Here is a 23,435-nt window from a genome sequence, read left to right as displayed (position 1 = left end):
AGTGCTTGCGGACATGCATATAAACACACAAACACACACACACACACACACACACACACACACACACACACACACACGGTTCCTCACACGTTTTCCTCAAGAGCAACGAAGAAAGCAGAATTGCTTTTCACTACCACTCAAATAGCCACAATTAGCAGCCTAGGCCCACAGAGTCTTCACATTCTCAAGTTCTTAAGACAAACAACTGTATGTCTGCTGTACAGTTTGCTTTCCAGCCCCCATGAGTGCCGGGAGCTCCTCTACCCATCTCAAAGAATCCGGGGCTGCTGATTCCAGGTACACTGATGAATAAGTCAAAGGAGCCTCAGACTGAGCACTGGACTCCAGCCAAACTCCAGACAAAAAGATTTACTAATCCCTTGTATACCGTATAAAAATAATAACACAAAAACAAAACCACCTGCCATTAGCCAAATCTAATCTAATCCTTCCTTGCAGTAACAGCTCCACTCACACCACTTCAGTGCTGAACTTGGCCTTGCTAGCACAATAGATGAACTAATGATGCAGGCCTGTGTCCAAGGCACTCTGGGAAAATGCACCCTCCTTGCAGTGAACTCGGATGAAAAGTGAGGATTAAAATCAGAACTAGCAAACAAGCCCTCGAGGAGGAAAATCTTTTCATTGCCGTCCATACACCATTCTGTCTTCCCCATCCAGCGTCAATGTGGTCCCCGGCTTCAGAAAGGCTATTACCCCGCTATTACCCTACCCTCACTTTAATACATACTTTATATTAGAATGCGTTCCAGGAAGCATATGGCAAGAGAACTAGGTCAACCATTAACCAAATAACAGGAAACGGCTCTGCAGTGCACACCCTTCAAAAGCTTGCTTAATGAGCTGGCTCTTCAAAATATGTCCTTCAGTCAGGTTAGAAGTAACAGGATCCATGGGTTTCTTTAGTGCGGCAAGGTCACCTAAGTCCTAGAAGGCTTCTGCACACACTAGACTTTCAACCATCTGAACCGGTCCATTGAAATATTCAAGAACTGAAGTCAAAGGTTCAGAGAAGAATGTTTTCTGGATCCGCTTGACTGCCCGCAAAGAACGTCCACTATTAGCCTTGCTTCTGAGGGCGAGTCTTCCAATTCTGCCAAATTGATGGGAGATAGTACATACTCATCTTTTCTTTCCAGAACGTCTCTCTCTGTGCTCCTTTCAGGCGTCTGCACCACCATTCACACATGACACAATCCACTTGGACTTAACAGGTCAAACAAAGTCTTAGTTCCACTAAAACTACTACTGAGTTTCCTCTAGAATCAATGATGGCCTGGAACGGGTTCATATTCTTGAGTCTCCATTCTTTGCCTCCAGTACTGTGAATCAGTGCTAGAAACACTAACAATGAGCCGAAGGCTCATGCTTAATAAGCCACCATCCTCAAAGTAGTACCCTTCTACAGCTACCAAAGTCCAAACTCTCTTTGGCCTCTTAAACCTAGACTGCTAGCCACACATTCTGACTTCTGAAACATTGTGTAACATGGATTTGTAGATCTGGGTGGTGTCCTTTGATGGAGAACTTACATGTCAAGGTACATCTTCACCAGCATTTAATGCCGTCTGCCTAGTGGGATTTTGTGTCCGCAATCATGGCTAAGAAGAAACAAAAGAGATATGCAATGTGTTTCATAAATCTAGACCTCTGTTTAAAATGCTAGGTTTGGCTTACTGACCCGACATAGAGTAGATGCAGCGTCTCCTCTAGGCACTACTCAAGACGTCAGTGTAACAGAGGTGACCATGGGAGACTCCAACTTGCCTTCCAGTAGCTTCTAGTCTAGTCTTTTCAGCGGCTGATGAAACACAGCTAACTGTTGGCCATCGAGGCTTATTTTGCCAAATGTTAGCTAACTAATGTAGTTTTCTTTAAAACGAGTCACTGAGTCTTCAAGGAGCAAGATCAGAAGGAACAGTACACTGAGCCAGAGGCCAAAGCTAAGGGGATTTGAAGAGACAGTAAGAATTTTAAGTCGTTCTGGCTAACCACATCTCCCAGTTCTGTGCTTAGCCTTGGACATTTTCAACTTTTATTTAGAGGTGTTAGTTGAATATGTAGCAATAGTAAAAAAAAAACCAAAACAAAACAAAAAACCAGAATCCAATATGTAGAATTAATAAATAATCTACAGCAGAATGTTTAAGATAATGCAAATGGAGGTTGTTACTATTCTTTCCCTTTCCAGATTTCTCAAGAGTGCACTGTCTGTTACTACTCAGAGACATTGCTGGGCCCTGAAGCCAAGAAGTTAAATGTTTATCAATTTCACCAGTGCTGGCTTCAAGGAGCCCCCTGAAGGGGGCTTCATGGGCAACTCAAGGGCATTCTAGTTCCAAACCAGACAGGCACTGCTTAACGGTGCTCTGCCTATCATTTTATAAAGATCTAAGGATGAGAAGAAAGGGAATTGCTGTTTTTATGTGCCTACTATATATCAGGCTCTGCAGTGGAGATTTATATTCATGATCTCGTTTCTTTCCCCCCAAAAGAACCTTACAAACTGGATTTTCTCTTTCGAGATAAGGGAATTGGGGATCAGACACTGAATCCTTCACTCAAGGTCAGTCCACTACTGGCTGTCTCTGAGGCCTAAGATCTCTATCCATACCACAGTCCTCACTGCCAAGGTCTCCACGGGGCTCCAGAAATGGATTCCCTTCTATTTGGCCTTCCTCAGGTGAACCAGACAACAGCCCATCCATCCCTCATGAGTGCACAATGCACCCCACATAATCTCCAAGACCCTCGCACGTCTTTCTCAGAGTACCCACACACATGTTGGGTCCTGATGGCAAAGGTTCTGAGCTGCTCTTGAGATGCAAAACAAGACGAACCCTGTGGGTGCTCCTGTCAACTGTCTGTCCTTACTCATCAGTGGGAGCATGCCAAGACCTGCCTAGAATGACGCAGGAGAGGTCACCATGGGTGATCCCATACCCCTCCAGATTGCTACAAAATAACAGCTCAGTGCGGAGACAAGCTGATCCTTGGAAGGCTGCCAATGTTGTTTCACAGGAATCAAAATTCTTCAACTCCTTGCATCCATCAACCTCAGAGTCAAGCTCAAGAGGCGCAAAAAGAAGCTGAGGGTCTAAAGGTTAAAGGACTAGGAATCCATGGAGCCAATCTATCTTGGAGGCCTCCTCTTCACTGTGGCCTCTGGGCGTTCCATTGTAACGCTCTAAGGAAACAGAATGCTCTCTTTTCCTCATCATCCCCATGTTCCGACTGGAGACACTTAAACAGAGAAATACTGATGAGGTTCACAGTTATGAAAGACTCAACTTAGGCCACTAAAACAGACCTGACAACCGCACTTCTAGCAGCTCCATGGACGGACCCCAGAAAGATGAGGCTGCTACAATGTTGATACTGAACAAGCAAACCCCAAGTCCCTACTTGGGATGGAGATGTGGCTAATTTTAAAGAGTGACATTGGAAGGGATACGGCTGGGACTTATCACAGGCTTAATGCAACCCTCACATCTACAGCTAGGATGTCTTCTCACCAATGGAAAGTGAGTGACCAGGTATCTGGAAGGAGGAATTGGCTCCTATGTTGAGGTCCCCCTGCCAACTATCCAGTCCACTCCAGTGTCTGAGTCAAAAGAGTCCCAGCGTTGGTCAATAGACAAAGATATTCTCCTTTAGGAGCCTAGGATGAAAGCTTTTGCAATGCTTCTACAGTTGAGTATCTGAGGTGAGTATTTATTCAAAAGTGCTGGGAAAATCCCTCTGAGCGGACAGCAGAAATTGAAAGGGCTCCTGGTGATTACAGACCAGTCAGCCATGCCCCTTCCTGGGGAAGCTATAGGCTACTCCATGCCTTGAATACACACCAAATACAGTGACAGACATTATTGTTGTTGGGGATCATACAGCATGGTGAATCCGCTCTCCCTCATCTCAGACAACTGTGAAGTCCACTGACTGTCCGGCAGTGTATACTCAAGAATGTCAAGGTTTCCTCCTGGTGGCCTGATGTACTTGCTTATCAGTGTTCAAGTTTAACCGGAGGGAAACAATGTACCCCCTCAAATTGTGGATGCTTCCTTTCCAGAAGAGCTAGACAGTCCTGATGGCTCTCTCCAGCTACATAGCAATTACGTAATTGCTAAGCTTCTACAGAATCACAGGAACCCATTCCCAGCCTTCTTACGGACTACAGCTGCAACACAATGTTCAGAGATGATTGCAGCCTTTGAATGGACGGCCAGTCTCAAAGCGGAGCACAAAGGGGCCTACAATGGGATTCCATCTCAAGCACAAAGAGGCCCCTGCCTAATGAAGCCCTGTCTCCTCCTCCCAGTCTGTGTAGTGAACTCTTCCCTCTTCCCACCCTACATGAGTGTGGACCGTGCCTTACTGTTTACAGTGACAGGTTCCAAAAGAGGCAGAGACACCAGCTGAGGTTTTGCCATGGACCATACACAAGGTAATCATTTAACACGTAACGCGAAAGCTCCAGAAGAGGACAAGAGGCGAAAGGGGTGGAAAGCATCTCTCTAGGCTTCCTGCACTGGCATGAAATGACTGCTTCCTCTCCTTCTGCCAGCTCCAATCCTTCATGTTGACATTACACATCCTGTACTGTAGATCCACCCCCATGCTGCCGCTCGCCCGGCTGAATTATCTCCTGCGTCACAGCGGTGAGAACAGAACTGCTGGCTCGGCAGACCTGAGAGCACCATTTCAATGCTTAATGCATTCAGCGACTGGACACATTACCAGTGCAGTCAGGGCGGCTGGTTTGTGGTACTCTCCGCAGCCAATGCAATACTGGACCTAACCTTCTGCTAACCAGATGGTCTGTTTGCCCCTTGGGACCAAACCATTAAACTTTACTTTATTAAATTCCATCCAAATGTGGGGACAGTTTACAGCAGCGTGTCTGGTTCATCTCCAACAGGGTTGCTAAGATGAAAATGACCTAAAAATAACTGGAAACTCTACTTCACACCAACAGAGAACAAGATCGTTTGGAGTAAATATTTAAATGATCTGCCAGATTAGAAACCACAGCAGCGCTGACTACATGGTTAGTAAACTGTATTCCGTATGTGTGTGTATGCACGCATGTACATACATACATATGCTCGCACGCGCGCGCACCCACACACACAGGTAACGAAATGAATGAATCTATAGAAGAATCCACTACCCACAACCAGGGCCACCCTGCACCATGCCCCAGGCTCCAGGCTATTTTAATGTGTCTGAAGGCGCCATCTCCAAAGGACCTAAACACAACTCTGATAGGCCAACCCCTGAGGTCAACCATCTAGGCACACTGCAGGTGGGCCTGTTACTGAAAAGAGGCCCAAAAAATATTTCATGAATGGGTATATGCGCATGCACAAATTTCTTTACAAGTAACAACTTCCATGTAACACATCTCATTGCAATGGAGACATTAAATTCTTTCCATCTCTATCATCAACCCATAGTGAGGCATGTAAACCAGGCCTCAGATGAATGGCAAGGAGTGAGTCATCCACACCAGCATCCTTGGTGGCCACTAATTCATCATTGCAAATGAACTGCGGGAGTGGCCACTTGTTGGGTACCTGGCAGGGTGCTGGGTTCTTTACATACATAATGCCTCTTAGCTTTCACCAGAGAGAATGGAATTCTCTAAAGATAAGGAACAAGAAGACTAGGGGCCATTAGGATCCTGACCTAAATTCACAAATCTAGAAAGTAAGTCGTAATAAGGGCATGAATTTAATTCTTAGTTCCAAGTCAACTGCTTTTCTCCACAGTCACAGGTAAGCAGGCATCCTGTAACAGGTAATTAACTGAATACCTGGGAAGGTAATGGCCCTAACCTAAGGTCCAAGGCAAGTAGTAAGCCTTTCCACTTTTAGTCTTTTAGGTGTGATACACATTTGAGTTTCAGCACCTACCTTTCCCTCCCATACTTCTTAGGGAATTGAGGGTAACTCTGTAAGAACTACTACTACACGCATGGCTAGATCTTCATTCTTTTAGTGTTAGGTCCGCCATCTATGACTAGCAATCTTTTTTTTTTTTTCTTTTTGGTTTTTTGAGACAGGATTTCCCTGTGTGTAGCTCTGGCTGTCCTGGACTTGCTTTGTAGACCAAGCTGGCCTCGAACTCACAGTGATCCGCCTGCCTCTGACTCCTGAGTGCTGGGGTTAAAGGCGTGCGCCACCACGCCCAGCTCGCGACTAGCAGTCTTTCATCCCCGCTGGTCAGATGGCTCAGAGGGTTTAAGTACTTGCTGCAAAGCCCAACAACAGAGTTTAATCCTAAACCTACAAAGTGGAAGAGATAGAGCTACACACATGCAGGCACAACACTCATGCATATAAAATAAACAAAGCTAAACAAAGTTTGTAAGAAAAGGACAACTCCTTGTTAAATTGCAAACCCGGGACAAATGGCTGAGGTGCCCATTTAATGTATCAAAGTGGACCAGGCCACCAGGTTCTCCCAGCATCCCTAAATCTCTATCTGTTAGAGGGTCCTGCAAGATGGCATACCCCGTCCCCTACCCTGAACTCTCCTGCCCAAGGGGCTGGGCTGCCCTTCCCTATATAATCCAGCCATTTTGGTTACCCGCTGTCTTTGTATCTTTGGGCCTCCTCGCTGCTGCACCTAGCTCCCCTCTCTCCCCCTACATGGCATAGCTTGTGTGGTCATGACCACTCTGGACTCTCCCAAATGTCTCTGCCTCTGCCTATGTTCTCCCGCATTGCAACAATAAACCTTCTCCTCCACCATACTTAGGAGCAGTATTCTCCTTTTCTCTTCCTTCCTTTCTTTCTTTCTTTGTTTCTTTCTTTCTTTCTTTCTTCATTCATCTGATGCTGAAACCCAGGACCAGCCATGTTTCTTTGTTTTTTATTTCTTTTTCTAAATTAGCCCACAAGGTATACTGTGACCTCTATTTTCTCTCTCTCTCTCTCTCTCTCTCTCTCTCTCTCTCTCTCTCTGTGTGTGTGTGTGTGTGTGTGTGTGTGTGTGTAAAGAAAAAAAGTTAATTTCTCATTTGCAAGAATCTTGGAGATCTCAAAGACCAATAAATAAGAACACAGCCACTTTCTCAAGTCACTCTGGACAAAATGCTTAAATAATAACTATAAAGTTTTAAAATAAATTTTTATGACCAAAAATTCTGCTGACATTTGTTTTTCTGGAAAATTCCAAATATAAAAAAGAGAAAAAAACCCATTATGGGTTTGTGTGTGTGTGTGTGTGTGTGTGTGTGTGTGTGTGTGTGTGTGTGTGTGAGTGAGTGAGTGACCAGGACTCACTTAGCCCAGGTAGCCTTGAACTCCAGATCTTCCTGTCAGGACTTCCCAAACCCTGAAGATATGGGCATGCACTACCATAAGCTGTATTGGGTGATTTGCTTTTAAGTGCAAAAAAGCAGTATTCAGTTTTACCAAAGAAATTTAGACTTTCTTCATCTTTGTCACCAACATCCCCCACCACCACCACCACCACGACCCTGCCACCAATGGCCAAAGCAAAGCAGCAGATAAGTGAAGTCTCATAGGGCCCAACCAACACCTACCAATGTTTCTCACATTTTGAAACATCATCTTCCAGTAAGACACTCTAAAATTAGCCTCCGGTAGCTGACATCTCAAAGCATCTGATATTACAGTACATGGTAAAACCAAGTAGACCTGGGCTTTCTAGAACAGACACTTGTTCAGGGAAAACCCAAGGCATTTCTAACCAAGGTCTTAGGGCAGTGCTTAACCTGCCTTGCAATTATTGTCCATGGACAATGCACCAAGGAGGCAACCAACCAGGTAGCCGAAAGAGCAGGACCAGTATTCCCCTGCAGTAAGTACCATTTTTCATAGATGGCAAGACACCTTTGTCAGAATAGTTCAAACAACATCTAAGCAGCTCAAAGTTCACATATATAAGCACTGTACACCTATACCTCTCCGGGGAATAACTCTATGAGGTGTGATAAGCAGCCTCTTTATCCTGCAAATGCCCTCTTGCCAAGAGGGAAAGACATCATTGTCAGTTTGCACCCTTCTCCGGAGGCAGGGTTTGGTAGCTAATGTCTGTTGATCCTAGCACTCAGGAGGCTGAGGCAGGGAAGACTGCCCTGGGTTCCAGGCCAACCTAGGCTACCCACTGATGTCCCTTCTAAAACAGCAATAGTAGTAGTAGTAGTAGTAGTAGTAGCAGCAGCAGCAGCAGCAGCAGCAGCAGCAGCAGCAGCAGCAAAGCCAAAGCAACTGAACACTTTCACAAAGACCTAGAACTGCTGCTGGCTTTCAGACCACCAGTCCACATTGTAGCTGAGTCTCCCTCTGAACAGATGCTCATCACGCAAGAAACAGCAAGAAAAAGTAAAGTTCAGAAATGATGTGGAGGCGAAAGACTGAGTACAGACAACACCGAGTATGGAGGAAGGGAACATGGCAGGTCCCTGGTAGGTCACGGTTTCACTTTGCCAATCAGTGAGAAATAATTATCGTCCACCAGTGCCAGCCATAATCCAGCACTCGGGGACCAGAGGAGAGGCTCAGTGGTCAGGAACACTGGCTGCCCTTGCAGAGGACCTGGGTTCAGTTCCTAGTGATCACATGAGAAGGTTCTCAACCACCTCTAATTCCAGTGTTGTCTTCTGTCCTCCACAGGCACCAGGCAGGCACTCAAACATCACATAAAAACAAATAAGTAAATGATCTTTAAAGAGCAAGACAACTTGGAGAAGAGTTCTGCCCCTCTCAAACAAACAAGCCTCGATTCTCATACATATATTTTGCCCTTATGTCAGTTTCACTATTAGAGATACCACTTGGGCTAGGGAACCATAGGATGGAGAGGGTTAATGACTTAAGCAAGAAGATGCAAGGAAGGAGCAAATCTCAACCTGTACCTACATAGTCCAATATGCTTGACCCACCACACACCACTTGCTTCAGGGAGACCCCTGCACAGAGAAAGGTACTTTTACTACAGAAGTTTGTAATGCTGATGTTATAGAAATGAATGACAAAGCCAGGCGTGATGTCACATGCCTTTAATCCCAGCACCTGAGAGGCAGAGTCAGGTGAGTTCAAGGCCAGCCTGGTCTAAAAAGCGAGTCCAGGGCAGCCAAGGCTACACAAAGAAACCCTCTCTCAAAAAACAAAAAACAAACAAACAAACAAAAAAACATTAAAAAAAGAAATGAACGACAACAAATTCTCTCTCTCTTTCTCTCTCTCTCTCTCTCTCTCTCTCTCTCTCTCTCTCTCTCTCTCTCTCTCAACAGCCCAGTTGCCAGCTCAGATGAACAGAGGTCTAGCCACAGTGTACAAATTTCAAGTGCACCACTTTCCCACATAACTGCACATCCAAAGAGAAAGGCTGCCAAAATGACAATCTGGCCCTATGATTCAGTTTCACAGACATACCCACTTCTGATAAAGGTTGTTGTTTGGATTCCTAGAAATCATTGTCTCTGTTTAGGAGATTAAACAGCAAATAAAACTAGGCATAGAGGCACACACTCGTAATCTCAACACTCAAGAGGTAGAGGCAGGGGAACCAGAAGTTCAAAGTTATCCTTGGCTACACAGAGTTTAAGGCCAGCCAGGATTATAGGAGACTGTGTTTCAAAGACCAAACCAAAACACAGCACACGACAAACAATAACCATAGCAATGAAGCCAGGAGTTCTTGCTCTCTTTGTCTGTCTACATAAGATACACACACACATACATAAGCCGGGTGTGATTGTCAGCAGGCCTTTAATCACTTGGGAGGCAGAGGCAGACGGATCTCTGTGAATTCAAGGCCAGATTAGTCTACAAAGCAAATCCAGGACAGCCAGGGCTACACGTAGAGAAACCCTGTCTCAAAAAACAAACCAAACTAAACAAAAATGAAAACAACCAAACAAAAAAAGATAGATATCTGTATACATAAGATATGTGTATACATAAGAAACATATATATCATATGTAGCCCAGGATGACCTTAATTAAATTCTCTTGCTTCTCCTTCCTCAATGCAGGGATTACCAACATGGGCCACCACACCCAGTTTAAGCAGTGCAGGTGGGAATGAAACCTAGGGCACTGTGTATGCTGGCCAGGCACTGTAGCAACTGAGTCCCACCCCTGCCTGATGTTCTCCTTACACTACAAAAACATACATTTGGGGGAAAGCCAGGAGTATCAGAAGTTTCCCTCTGGAGTTCCTCAGACCTTACTGTTGACACAGCATCATTTACAAATGATTCTCTCACTTAAACTTCTGTTGTATAATGCGCAACATCTTGCCACATGAAGCACATTAAAGCTACTGACAGACTAATATGCTAAGAGAAAAATAATCTGGCCAATTTTGGAATTTTTTATGCTTCAAGAACCTCACCTGCTAGTGTATATGCTCTTCTGTCTTATCTGATCGCTAAAATCTGACGAATACACTTTTCTGTAGGAACTGACACAAGTTAAACGGAGTGCGTGTGGTTGCAGGCAAAATTATACTGTCGCAGGCCTTTCTACAGAGGAAGGGGAGTGATCATGGCAAAGTCGCAAGAGGTGAGACCTCAGGGATTCGCCATCCAGTGCAGCTCTAGGTAAGATCACAGACCTTTACCTGGGCTGAGTTCAGCTCTGATAATTGTAGTTGATGTCTAAAAATGGGGCTATGAATATAAGTATCATGACGCAGCAATTGGGCAATCACAACCTAATTGAGCCCACTGACTAGATTATCTTGTTCCCCCGCCCCCAATAATCACATAACATTTAACACTTGCTAATTTCAGGACCTATGGGTGATGTTCATTCATGACTAACAAGCTGCAGCCACTGGTCAGAAAAAGAACACGCCAATACACGGGGCACCAAGTCAACCACACAGCACGGATGGATTTCACGGCCAGCCAACATCTATTCTTGAACACCTCTCCATTTCTCATCCCTACCAAATTACTAATTGGAGGCACAGGTGTGTGCCTGAAGGACTGACTAAACTTTCAAGTGTCTGGAAGGAGGACAGAACTCTTGTTTTCTTGAAAGCAAGTTGGTTCTTGTCATCTACATGATGTGTTTTTTATTTTTTCATGAAAGGTTGCTTCTGTCTTTTAAAATGTGGTCTTCGGGGCTGGAGAGATGGCTTAGCAGTTGAAAGCACTGACTGTTCTTCCAGAGGTCATGAGTTCAATTCCCAACAACCACATGGTGGCTCACAACCATCTATAATGTGATCTGATACTCTCCTCTGGCCTGCAGATGTACATGTAGTCAGAGCTCTGTGTACATAATAATAAATAATAAATCTTTTTTAAGAAAAAAAATGTGGTGTTCTTTTCTTTACAAGATAATGGCTGATTCCTCTGCCAGACCTGCATACATAAATTTATCTTTTTGCCTCCCTCACACATGTCCCTGAGCCCCATCTCTCTCCCACACTCCATGTTGAGCATGCTTGAAAACTGAATATCTTATGCCCAATTGCCATAGCACCGAGAGATCCAGTGACCCAGTTCACCTTGCTTTCATCAAAGCAGTTCCTGAAGGAAGCCTGGGTGGGCTCCTCTCCGAAGAATTAAGTTGATTGAAGACTTTGAGATAGGCTGGTGTGGGAACACCATCTATGCTGCCACTGAGTCCTGACTGCTCTGCAAAAGAAATTCTTCCCCAAGAATCACGTGCTTTGCTATACTCTCTTCCACGAATACCCATGACACTCTAAAGTGGTTTTGTTTGCTTATTTATTTTGAGCCAGGTCTCTCTACATAACCCTGGCTGTCCTGGAACTCACTATGTAGATAAGGCTGGCCCTGAATTCACAGAGACCACCCAGCTTCTGCCTTCCAGGTGCTGCACCCAAAAGTTCTTTATCCAAGCAAACAGCTAGTTGAGGGTTGGGAATGTCCCTCTGTAAAGTTCCCCTCTACCATATGCAAGACCCAGCACAACAAAAAACCGAAAGTGAAACAATGTTAATTATCATAATGAGGTGAAAATGGCCTTTCCTAGTGCAATTTAAGAACAGGGTATGCGGTCTATAAACGTTCTGGCTCCGTATGTGGCTGGGACCTGAGCTCAGATGAACAGAGCCACAAGTGAAGATATCATCAAATTAGCGCTAGTCATTTGCGGGCTGATGAGATCAGCCAGCCATTAGTGCAAACGGCTCATCTTATAGAACATCTGTAGTCTTGGTGACATTAAAAGTGTAGGGACTGCCTACATCTCCATAAGGACTGCCACTCACTCTGTGAAGGAGTGTCACAGGAGAAGGAGGCTCATCTGTAGTCGCCTATAAACAGCAGGTTCTGCATGTGTGGGAACAGTCCACGAAGAGCCAAGCAAGCCCAGAACATTCCTTGTGTCTCCATAGTCTAAGCAGAACACATGGCGACCACTACGCAGAGCAGGGAGTAACAGCACCCACACTTTTAAGAGAACTGGCCCCACTACCCACAAATGATCACTCACTCACTCTTAAATGTCTGTCTGTGTAGCTTCTGAAAAGATTCCTCAACCTTCTGGTAACCAAAGCCAATATCAAGAGCACCGAGATCAGTTCAGGTAGGTGCTCGTGTTAAAACTCTGTCTGTAGAAATACTTTAATGAGTTTGATACAATTCAAAAATATGTACTCCCCCAGTGAATCCTACGAACTCTCCTTTGCAACTCAGAAGACAAAGAGGGTGCTCTTGGTAAAGCACTTTCTCAACTTGTTGGAACAGGCTGCCTCTCTCCTCTTAACCAATACATTACAATCAATCAATTTTCCATTATGTGCAGATTCCCTTCCAGAGCACAAAGACTCCTGGCTACTGGAGGAGACGGACCATCGGGAACATAAGCTATTAGCATCTAGGTCAGCTTCTATCAGCAGAGAGCCAAACCTCAGGAGGAAGGCACCTCTCATGTGAACTCTGGCTCCCCCTACTTCTTAGCTCATGACCCTGGGCAAATTATCTCTCTAACCCTTGGTTTCTTCCGCCACATGAACAGCCCCTGGTTCATACTAAATGTTAAACAAACGTTACCTTGTATTAGTATCAACTATGAGCCCATCTGGGAAGAAAATCACATTTTGAAAGTTTACGGGGTACTCCCATGCTAAACAGGAGTTGGCAGAATTTTTTTTTTTGATGAAGCAATCATATTTACTCGCTATAGTTTTTCACTCAATATTAGGACAACATTCAGCTGAGAGCGTAAAGGGGAAAAGCTTTTTGTAGATGAACTCTGACACTCAAATGAAAACCCTCTTCCTACACACACCCCTCCTAGTTAACTACCATTAAATACTAATTAACAGTCTTCAGAGACTATTCAATATTGAAACACAGGGGAGGGAGGGGAGGAGAGGGAAGGGAGGTGGGTGGCGGGGAGGAGGGGTGAGACAGCAAAGGGTTCTGCTGGGTAAATGATATGTTGATGTCCAGCTGCTGCCCCGTCTATAGCCCAGGGTTCACCTTTTGCCCCAATGGAAGAACTCCTAAACAAGGCCCATGACCATCTCAGTTGAATGACTATTGTTCAGTTGCTGATTAATTGCCCACAACACAAAGGGATGATCTAATTAGGGATGAGAATGGCTAAACACCTTGCACCTCAGTGGCCCGGTTCTGTGTTTTACAATGCTGGAAGTAGACTGGTCCATCATCCTGTTCTGACCTTTAGCTGAATCAAATGATTGAACCTTGACTGGACACCAGGTAGTGGTCACGGTCCACTCTTTCCCTCTTCTGAAATAAGCAGGCCTTTGCTTTTCATTTCTTCTACTACCCAGGGCATATGTTGAGCAGTGCTATGGATAGATAACCTTAGAAAACTATCACATTTTCTGCCCATCAATAATGCAGCTATTCGCTACAGTGCTCTACTCTCTGCATCACTCATTTTCCAGGAAAATCTGCACCAAGCCTACTTAACCAGTTCCCTCAAGTTTCCATCTGTCCTTTATCAAAAAAGCTGCAACTGTACCCCAGAAATCACATGAATCGCCTTCCAAGTCCAGTTCAAGTTTTCCCCCCAATAGGAACTTATTAAAGAATGTGTCTTAGCCATTGCTCTTCATATTTCATATGCAATGGGTACCAAATTACAAGGTCTTTCTCTGCTTGCTTGACTGTTTTCTTAAGAGCAATGCCCCACTTCCCAGTGGACAGTCCTCTTCTTTTTTGACTTGTCAATTATCCCTTGCCTCACTTCTTTTCCCTTTCCCATCCAAGCAGGCTCTCTCTTTCCCAGCAAATTTTCACCATATAATTACAGTGATGCTTTAGCCTACTTTTCTGTTAGCTTAACAACCCTGTCTATTTTCTACTTGTGCTGATGCTACTGTTTGCTTTTCTGACGGGCTAATCCATGTATCCTTTCAAGGCCTAACTTTCCTACCATGAGAGCAGCTGGAGCGCTAATTCATGGGCACCTTCCAAAGCTTTTCATTAGCAACAGAAATGAGATGGTTTAGAAACCCATTTCTTAATCTGCAGGTGAGTGCTGGAACCTTTGTGCAGCAAACATCTTTCAAGTAGCCCACATTGTGCCACTGCACAATTATTTTCTGAGTAATAAGGTACAATGTGATAGGCACATTTGCAGTGTTAACAGGGAGAGTGTGCCCTCGGAGGTAACCGGTTTCCACCTCCCCTCCCCCCAACCCCCTCCAGCCTCTGACATTTCCCAGCTCAAGAGAGAAGCACTCAACAGACCTGAGGAAAACTGAAGAATAATTGCTTTGCCTTCTTTCACCTGCATAGGGAAGAGAAGGTAAAATTGGAGGGCCTTTGCTTGTGTTCTGGTTCAACTGGCCAGACGAGGGCTTAGGGAGTGAGTCTGGCCTTCCCCAGCTGGGCTCTGTGGCAGATAAGCCTCTCCACAAATCCTGGGCTTAATTACTTCTGACACAGTCATCCTGCCTGGGCCTCCAGCTCCTTTTGTGCCCTAACCAGTATGAATCCTAGGTAAGTCTCTGCTTACTCACCTTAGGAGAATGCTTACTTCCCTTCTAAGTGATCCCAACACTTTTAACAAGGATCCACTGGGTTCTTGGAACAATTTCTCCATGTTTCTTTTATGGACTCTGTTCAAAGTCTCCTCCAATGCCTAGCAAATAACTTTCTGAATTACACAGTCCTCGTCTTCAATTTTTTAAAAAACAAGTAAAAACCCTACAAATCCCTTCCCTGTCCCCTTCCCCACTCCCACCCATGAGCAGGTTTTACCCTGTGAGTGAAGTTGGGGTGAAGTCTGGATAAGTACAGCATTAAGCATCGTATTAATATCCAGAAGCAACAAGCAGTAATCTGAACACTCGAAAGCTAGGAAATCAGTACCAAAACACCCATGGACTGGCGTGATAAGGAGCCTTCCCTCCACCCAGGAATAACTCAAGAAGAAATGTGTCCAGCTAGGAAGTAAGAAGGAATACTTTGAAGACCTAGAAGGGAGCTAACAGTACCAGCACCTTCTCCTACAACGTCACTCTACCCACCCAGCTGCCCCAATAATCAACTGCGCATCAGAACCACACAGCTGAAGACTTCACCAGTCCTATAGGCGCTTCAACTGCAAAGCACCATGGTCTTTGGCAAAAAGATCGATTTTATGATAGCATGTCCAGGCAGGGCTTGTAAATCTAAGTCGCTTCTGGTGGATTTCTCATTAATCAGTTGCACAGTTCAAGGGGACAGACATTCAGAAGAGCTTCCTAGTAAGCTTCAGATTCCTTCTAGATTCATAAAAACTCACTTTGCTGTATTTGGAAAGTTCTCCTGGGTCCCATAAATCCAGGACACTTTAACTCTGATTATCTTCTTTCCAGCACAACAAACCACCCCCCACCCCACAAAAACAAAACAAAACAAAACAAAAAAAACAAAAAAACTTTTTTTCTTCTTCCTTCAGCCCTGGCATGCAAACCACGCTGTTTTAACTTCTTTCCTGTTCTCCCAGTTCTTCTGGAACATTTTATTTTCGACAGTCAACTCATTTGGAGGAGTGCCACACTGAGGTTCAACTGTTTACAGCATTAACTGTGTTCCTGCCAGAAGTCCCGTATGCAGTACTACCTTCTCCAGTCTGTCTTGTAGATTAAGAATTTATGCATTTGTTTGAACGAAGCTTAGAAAATGTGGAAACTTCCAAGCACCAGTCTTCTTCCTTACAAAATTGCTTATACTTGTCCAAGAGGACACAGATATGGAAACCCACCTCACCCTTTCCAAAGGATTCTGCCCAAGTCATTTGAGTGATGACTACCTGTTTACTGGGGAAACGGGAAATAGCCATTGATTAGCAAGAGAGAATTAGGATTCAAGGAGATACGTAGAAAGCACTCTTTTAAAATTTTGAGTGAGACCCTGGGTGTGGTGGTGCATGCCTTTAATCCCAGCTCTTGGGAGGCAGAGGCAGGCTGGTTTCTGTGAGTTCAAGGCCATCCTGGACTACAAAGTGAGTCCAGGATAGCCAAGGCTGTTACACAAAGAAACCCTGTCTCAAAAAAAACCAAAAAAATAAAAAAATAAAAAAATTTTAAAAAGAAAGAAAGAAAGAAAGAAAAGAAAAAGAAAACTTTGAGTGAGTAGCGAAGACTATAAACTCACCAGTTAATACTAGATTTTTGGCTCTCAACAGTTCATTAATATTACAGAATTGCCGTCTGAGAGCAGCCGGCTTGCATTTGCACCATGTTGCAAAACAGACCCCCACAGTCCAGTTGTGGATGTTTGCGAGCTGCAATAGACCCAGACAAATTTCCAAAGAAGGGCATCTGAAAAGCACTTCTAATCCCTGGATGATAGAACTAGAGAGGCAAACAGAAAACTTAAAGAAAAATACAGCTACCAGGCTGGGTGTGGTGGTGTACACCTTAAATCCCAGCACTTGGGAGGCAGAGGCAGGAGGATCTCTGTGAGTTCATGGCCAGCCTGGTCTACAAAGGGAGTCCAGGACAGCCAAGGCTACACAGAGAAACCTTGTCTCGAAAAACCAACCAACCAACAAAACAAACAAATCAACCAACTGCAGCTACCAACCAAGCAGCTAAAAGTTCACTAACAAAATGGATCTCTGCATCAGGGAAGGAAGTATAGTAATACCTCAGCTCCGAGTCCCCACACATGTTAAATCCAACTAACAACAACAGCAGCAGAAGCAGCAGCAGCACATCCATGGTCTGTCCTACAAGGGTAGGGCTGCAGAGTTTCTCAGAGAGTTTAGGCCCGGAGGGGACAGCTGTTGCACAATTACCACCATCAAATCCTGTAGTGGAAAGGGCATCAGGCTGCAGTCATCCAACCTGACCTGAGCTCTAGGCCTAGCTTTGTCACACCTGAACTTTCTGACCTTCTGCAAGTCGCGTCATGTCTGTGTGCCAGTTTCCTCTTGGGTGAAATGAGAGTGAAGAAGGCTGAGATACATCATCTAAGGCATGAAAAATGTCTACCTTCTAAACGGGGAGTTTCGTCTAGTGAATATTAACTCCTTAGTATTCTTCCCTGAAAAGATCTGTCAAGTTTTAGTGACTGGGATGTTAGTTTCTACTTTGGAAACTAACTGCTTTGGTTTTGTCTGTCACCCCCCCCCCCCCCCGCCCCAAACCCTCAGCGTACATTCCTCTCATATTCCGTAAAATGCCTCTTTTTCTTTCTTTCTTATTATTTTAAGCAACCTTCCCCAAACTAAGACTTGTGCTATTAAAAGAGCTCAGAGCTTCCCGTTTCCTTGCTAAGGCTAAAATTAAACTGTCCGTTCCTTAGGGCCCCACATAACATCTGCCAGATGTCTTGGCATATCATACAAAGGGAGGGATTCTCTTTTAGCATTATCTATTCTCTTCTCTGTTTTCTCATAATCAATTAATAGGTCACCAGCACCCAGATAATGTTTCTCTTAAAGCCGTCAAGCCCAGAAGCACAGGACCATCACAAGCTTTCACAAACACAGACACATATCACCTGGCAAATGCCGCAGCTTACTGAATTTTGTCCATCGATCAGGGAAATATCCCCCACCTCTCCTCCCCACTTTTTTTCTTTTTCCAGGACCACAAAAGTTCTGGGCATTGAATTGAGGGCCTCATTCAATCTACCACAGAGCTACAGCCCTAGCCCTTGCGTCCACTTCTTTTGAATCTGCAGTTTCCACATTGTTTCAGGCATGCAGTCACATTCATGCACAATCTTCTATGGTTTGGATTAGTTGCTTTTATATATATATGCTTCTTGACCCATGGCTGTGGCGTTATGAAACAGCACTCTGCATCTGCTGCAGCAGCTCTGTCTCCCAACGACCCCCAACTCAGTGCACTCAGCCAGACCCCATCAGTACTCTACTGTGTAACACGGTAACTGTAAATCTGAAATTCGCCCATACCATAAAGATAAAGATTACCTTAACTAAAACTCTCAATATCACGAATCATTAAAAGACTAAACTTTATTAAACTGCATCACACATAAAACAAGACCAGTGCTCACAGTCAGTCACTTTATCTTTCCCTTCTTTAAAACAAAAAACAAAACAAAACAAACAAACAAACAAAAAACTTGACCACAAGTACTCTAAAGCTCCTTAGTAAAGTTGGAACTCTTGGAACTCCCACCTGCTACTGTCTTCGAGGAGGCAACACTAGGAAAATGGACATAAGTTTTAGGGTTTTTTTTCCCCCACCCAAAAGTTGTTTCCAACACAAAGTGAGGGTGGGGGTGGGGTAAGGAGAGTCTTCAGGGAATGAAGTCGATGGATCATACATAAAATCAAGGAAACATTAGTGAATATGAAGACCGAGCAACTGGCTCTCTCTTGTACGGCAGCAACAATCCTTCTGGAGTTGATGTCTCAAATCAAGAAAGGATCTCCAAGCTTTGATAGCAAAAGACAAGTCCAACCTGACATTAGATTTTATTCCTTTCATGGGATTTGTCTCCATTCAAATATGTAGGTCTAGAACAAAAAAAAAAAATCAAGGAACCATGCCCATAAAATTGTTACAGGGCCTCCCATATTGATTACAGACATAGCACATGGAGGTGTCTTTTAGATTATCAGTTAGAATACATTCTCAAACTCCAAAATGCGCCCCCTCCAGATACCTTCTACTCTAACACTATCTTAGAAAACACCAAGTCATTTGATTTCCAAGTAAAACAATGTAGTGAGTGAGGCTGCTGTAGATTGACAGTTTTTCATCAGCTCCCCCTATACACGAAAACAAATTAATCACTATCCCTAATATTAACAACCATAAAAAGATATCATGAAAGTTTGTTTCAAGAGCAACATATTTATGTTTACATAGACACAAGTTAATTAGATGCAAAATTATCTGATAATTACTTGCCCAAATAGCTGCCTCTTGCATTTAGACTCCCATGCTGAATATGTAGCTTCCATATATGCATTACCAAACTTAAACATAGCGCAACAACTTAAAAACCAAGTGATTCAGTCAAAAGATAACATTCTAAAATGAAAAATAAAAGGTCTGATCCAAGCAAGAATTATTTTCCTAAGTGCTCTTGGAGAAGCCTAGGTCTTGAATAAAGGGGCAAAGATTTGAATATCATATTTTTAAATGAGCATACATATCAACTGAAAACCGTACATCTTCATCTGTACAAACAGGGTTTTACTTCATTGACCATGGACAATTATCAGCTAAAGAGCCATGTATTTCCCTGTCTCCTTTCACACCCCTCAGAAGAACAATAACCCTCAATTAATGACACAACTGTTTGGTTTGAAAAATGTGATGTTGTCATATACAGCATTGTGCATTTACTGAGTGACATTGCTACCAGCTACTCAACAGAATATAATTACATCTGGAATCAAAAACCACTTCAATATGCACAAAAACACTGTAGACAGAAGGAACTTTTCGTACAAAAAAATCTGACACATAATGAGAAAGCAAGACAGGAAAAAGGCTGGTGTAAGTGGCTCACCAATGTGTTCCTTATTTCTGTTGAAGCTGGTACCTTTCTGTGTCTCTCTTTAGTTGAAAGCAAGGCCCAATTAGCCCCCTTAGAATCTGTTAATTGGTTCTGAATCTCCTCCAAGTTTTCATCCCACTGTGAACCTTCCTCACCTATCTCTAAGAGTCCATCTAAAATTCTTCCAACATCTCCCCTCACCCTCAAGATGGCTACCTTACCTAATGGGAAAGCAACATCTTCATGGTTGGCTTTAATAAATTCCTAAAGCATTTCAGAATCCAGTTCTTTACTTGGGTCAATTACATACAATCTCTGGAAGTAATCTATGAAGGGCTCCACATCAATGTGTGTGCTTGTGTGTGTGCATTTGTGTGTATATTTGTGTGTGTGTGCGTGAGGTAGGACTGGCTCCTGTTTTCAAACCATCCTCACAAAATGTCTTCCTACAAGACTAATAAATTCCTTCAATTAAAAAGGTTAAGATACCTGGACATGAGGTTTTCTCAACTGACATCATTTGTTTCCATAGTGACATTGTAAAGAAGACATAGTGATATTTCTGAAGATTTACAGTACTGGAGGACACAGGAGGGGGAAAAACAGCAGAGGCAAAAGGAGGGGGGGAAACAAAGGAACTAAGAAGGCCTGACACGCAAATGGAGCAAGCAGCCTGAAGAGGCATGGAGAACCAGAGGAAACTGCCAGTCTAAAGGGTTCCTCTGAGCTCTGGAAGGAACACATTCTATTCTTTCTGGCAGAAACCAACCTAAGCCAGACAATAAAGTCTCGCAATGCATCAGACTGATGATAACCAAGCCCCAGAACTCAAGAGAAAAGAAATCTCAGCTTAGGGCCACCAAGCATCCTCACACTGAGGAAGTACCATTTCCTGGAGACACATTCAGGGGACATGGCGCAGCTGAAAGTTGTGAGAAGATCTCAGTGGAAATTTTTTTAAGGTTTTTTGCCTTTCCTTTCCTGAGGGAGGTTAAAAACCCTTCAGGTCCACTCCAAAGGAGAAAAAAAAAAATTCCAAAAGTTTACTTTAAAATGGAAACAAACATCTCAGTAACTTGTGAAAGCACTCCTTGGGTGGGAGAAAAAATCTGAGGAACCTTTAAAAGCCCTCATTTCCTTACTTAATGAATAGATAGCGAGGAGCCACCACAAGGTCTCCCTCTGGAGAGGGAGAAGGAGTAAGCAGGCATGCCTATTTCTTCAGCCATCACCAACAGAGCTTCAAAATGGAGACATCCATAATTTTATAAACACTTCTCATCTCAGCTTTGTCTCCTGGAAGCCTGAGTCTCCTCCATTTTCTGGTGGAGTTATAGCGTGACAAGGGTTACCTGACTCAGTTCCTAGCTCTCAACCCAACTAGTCACTTCCTACCCCAAACCTGCAAGCAGCCTCCAGAAACAAAACCAAACCAAGCCAAAACAGCCAACAGAGACCAGCAGACACAGCCCCCAGGAGCCCTGGAGAAAGCCCCAACTGGTTGGTCTTTCCCCATCCCAGGCGCGTGCTTAAAAATGAAACTTTTTTTTCTTTTTCTTTTCTCTTGTCTTTTCTTTTTCTTTCTTTCTTTTTTTTTTTCCCCTGGTTTTTAAGGCTGGGGAGGAATATAAAAGGAAGTGCAGGCAACCTCCTCCCCTCCCTCTTCTGTAGGTTAGGAGCCACAATGAAAAGAAAACCAGGGTTTCTTCAGGAATGGTGAACAGCCTGGAGAATGAACGTGTAGAAGGAGCTTTGTGTTTTGGAGTCTGGACTGGAACCAAAGCAGACAGCTTGCAAATGGAGGACAGGGAGATAAAGAAAGGGAAAGAGAGGGGCTGCTCCAATGGAGGGGGGGCGGCTGCGGCTTCCCCACCCCCCCGTGCCTGGAGGGAGGGCAGACCCCTGGGAACCGCACCAGGAGTGAGACGTCCCCCCACCCCCCCCACCCCCCAGGCCCCAGCCTTCCTTTCTCCCAGCCTCAGAGGAGAGCCAGGCGTGTGTAATGGCTTCTCCTCTCCAGAAACCGTTGTCCTCCTCCAACCAGACGCTTCTGAACCTTCAGCCTGGAGACAGCTCCTCAGCTGTCCCTCAACCGGCGCCCCCACCCGGCTCACAGACCCCCCCCCCTCGTCACCTCTCTCCTCCCCAGCAGGGGCAGCGGCAGCCACCCCCCTCGACACATCCCGACCCCGCATCCCAACTTCGGAGAGAGAGGAGAGCGGAGAGAGAGAGAGGAGAGCCAAATACCTGAGGAAGGAGGGGGGGGGTGCCAATCCGCACGGCTCTGCCATCGGGCGGGGGACAGGCAGACAGAGGAGGGGAAAGGAAGCAGAGGGACAGAGAAAGAAAGAGGTCAACCCGCTCAGGTCGGGGCCGTTCGCCCCGAGCGCTCCCTCCTATGACCCCTCGCTCGTTCCCTCTGGCTAGGGCTCAGGTCTCTCCTGGCCTCCAGCCTTCCTACCGCCCCCCTTCTCTGTCCCTACTTCTGTCCGGACACTCGGAGCATCCGTCCTAAGCCTCCAGCTTTCTCCTCTCACTCATCTTTCATTTTTTTTCTCTTTCTTTCCTCTCTTCACAGAACTACACGAAATTAATTAAGCCACAGGGCTGCCCCCCCCCCAGCAGAAGGCAGAAGGAGCAGCCAGCAGGAAAAGCACAGCCACCTCCACCTTCTCCTCTTCCTCCTCCTCTTCCTCCCTAGCTTCTCCTCCTCCTCCCCCTGCTGCTCTCCCTCCTCCTCCCTCCTCCTCCTCCTCCTCCTCTTCTTCCTTCTCCTCCTCGGTCTTTCCTCTCTTTAGCTTCTTCTCCTCTCTCCTCATAGCCAGCCCTTGCAGGGTACTTCCTCTCCTCTCCGCGCCGCCAGCCCTCCTTGGCCGAATGAATGAGCGCGTTTGTGCCTCCACCGCCCGGCGCTCTCCTCCCCGGAGCACTCAGACCACCCCGGAGGTGGTGGTTAATTGCAGTAACTTACAGAAGAAGCGTCCCGGCGCCGGGAGGTGCTTCGGGTTCTCCAGCCCCACCGCCTCCTTATCCTCTTTCTCTTTCTCCTCTTCCTGCTCGGGTTATTGTTGTGGAAGTTGTTTGGGAGTCTCATGTGCTTCTGCCGGGTCTCAGCAATGGAGGATCGCCATCTTCCCTGCCTTCCTCGGCTCCTCAGACTCGCTGCAGCTGCAGATGACCTGAGATATCCGTCTCTCTCCCCTCTCCCTCCCTCCCTCTCCTCTCACTCACTCTCTCTCTCCTCTCTCTCTCTCTCTCTCTCTCTCTCTCTCTCCTCTTCTCTCTCCTCTCCTCCCTCTCCCTCGCGCGCGCTCTCTCTCTCTCCCTCCCTCTGTGTCTCTCTCTGAATAATGAGCAACCAGAGGGAGAGAGAAAGCAAGACAGAACGAGAGAAGACAATCTTCTCCTGCCACACAAAACGCCGGAGCACCAGGGGGTGCGCGAAGCCTTTCTAATAACAACAACGTGCAGGAGAGAGGAGGGGAAAGAAAGAAAGAAATAAGAAAAG

General features: G+C 45.1%; 1 protein-coding gene across 7 annotated transcripts in view; it reads right to left on the bottom strand.

Annotated features, from left to right (window-relative positions):
- ZNF462 (zinc finger protein 462) overlaps window positions 1-23,140 on the bottom strand; it is a 139,512-nt gene extending 116,372 nt beyond the window's left edge. For 5 of the 7 annotated variants that reach the window (XM_084783100.1, XM_084783103.1, XM_084783104.1 and 2 more), the window contains exon 1: window positions 22,899-23,140. The gene's annotated coding sequence lies outside the window, so the exon portion shown is untranslated. Of the gene's footprint in view, window positions 1-17,089; window positions 17,533-22,898 lie in introns of those variants that run through there. The other 2 variants (XM_084783107.1, XM_084783101.1) reach the window with 2 other exon arrangements.
- Window positions 23,141-23,435: the final 295 nt, after the last annotated feature.

The sequence above is a fragment of the Acomys minous genome (genome assembly GCF_964271855.1).
Source record: "Acomys minous genome assembly, chromosome: 1".
In the NCBI taxonomy this organism is placed as follows: Eukaryota; Metazoa; Chordata; class Mammalia; order Rodentia; family Muridae; genus Acomys; species Acomys minous.
Note: the sequence above shows the minus strand (reverse complement) of the source record. Positions and strands in the feature narration are given on the sequence as shown.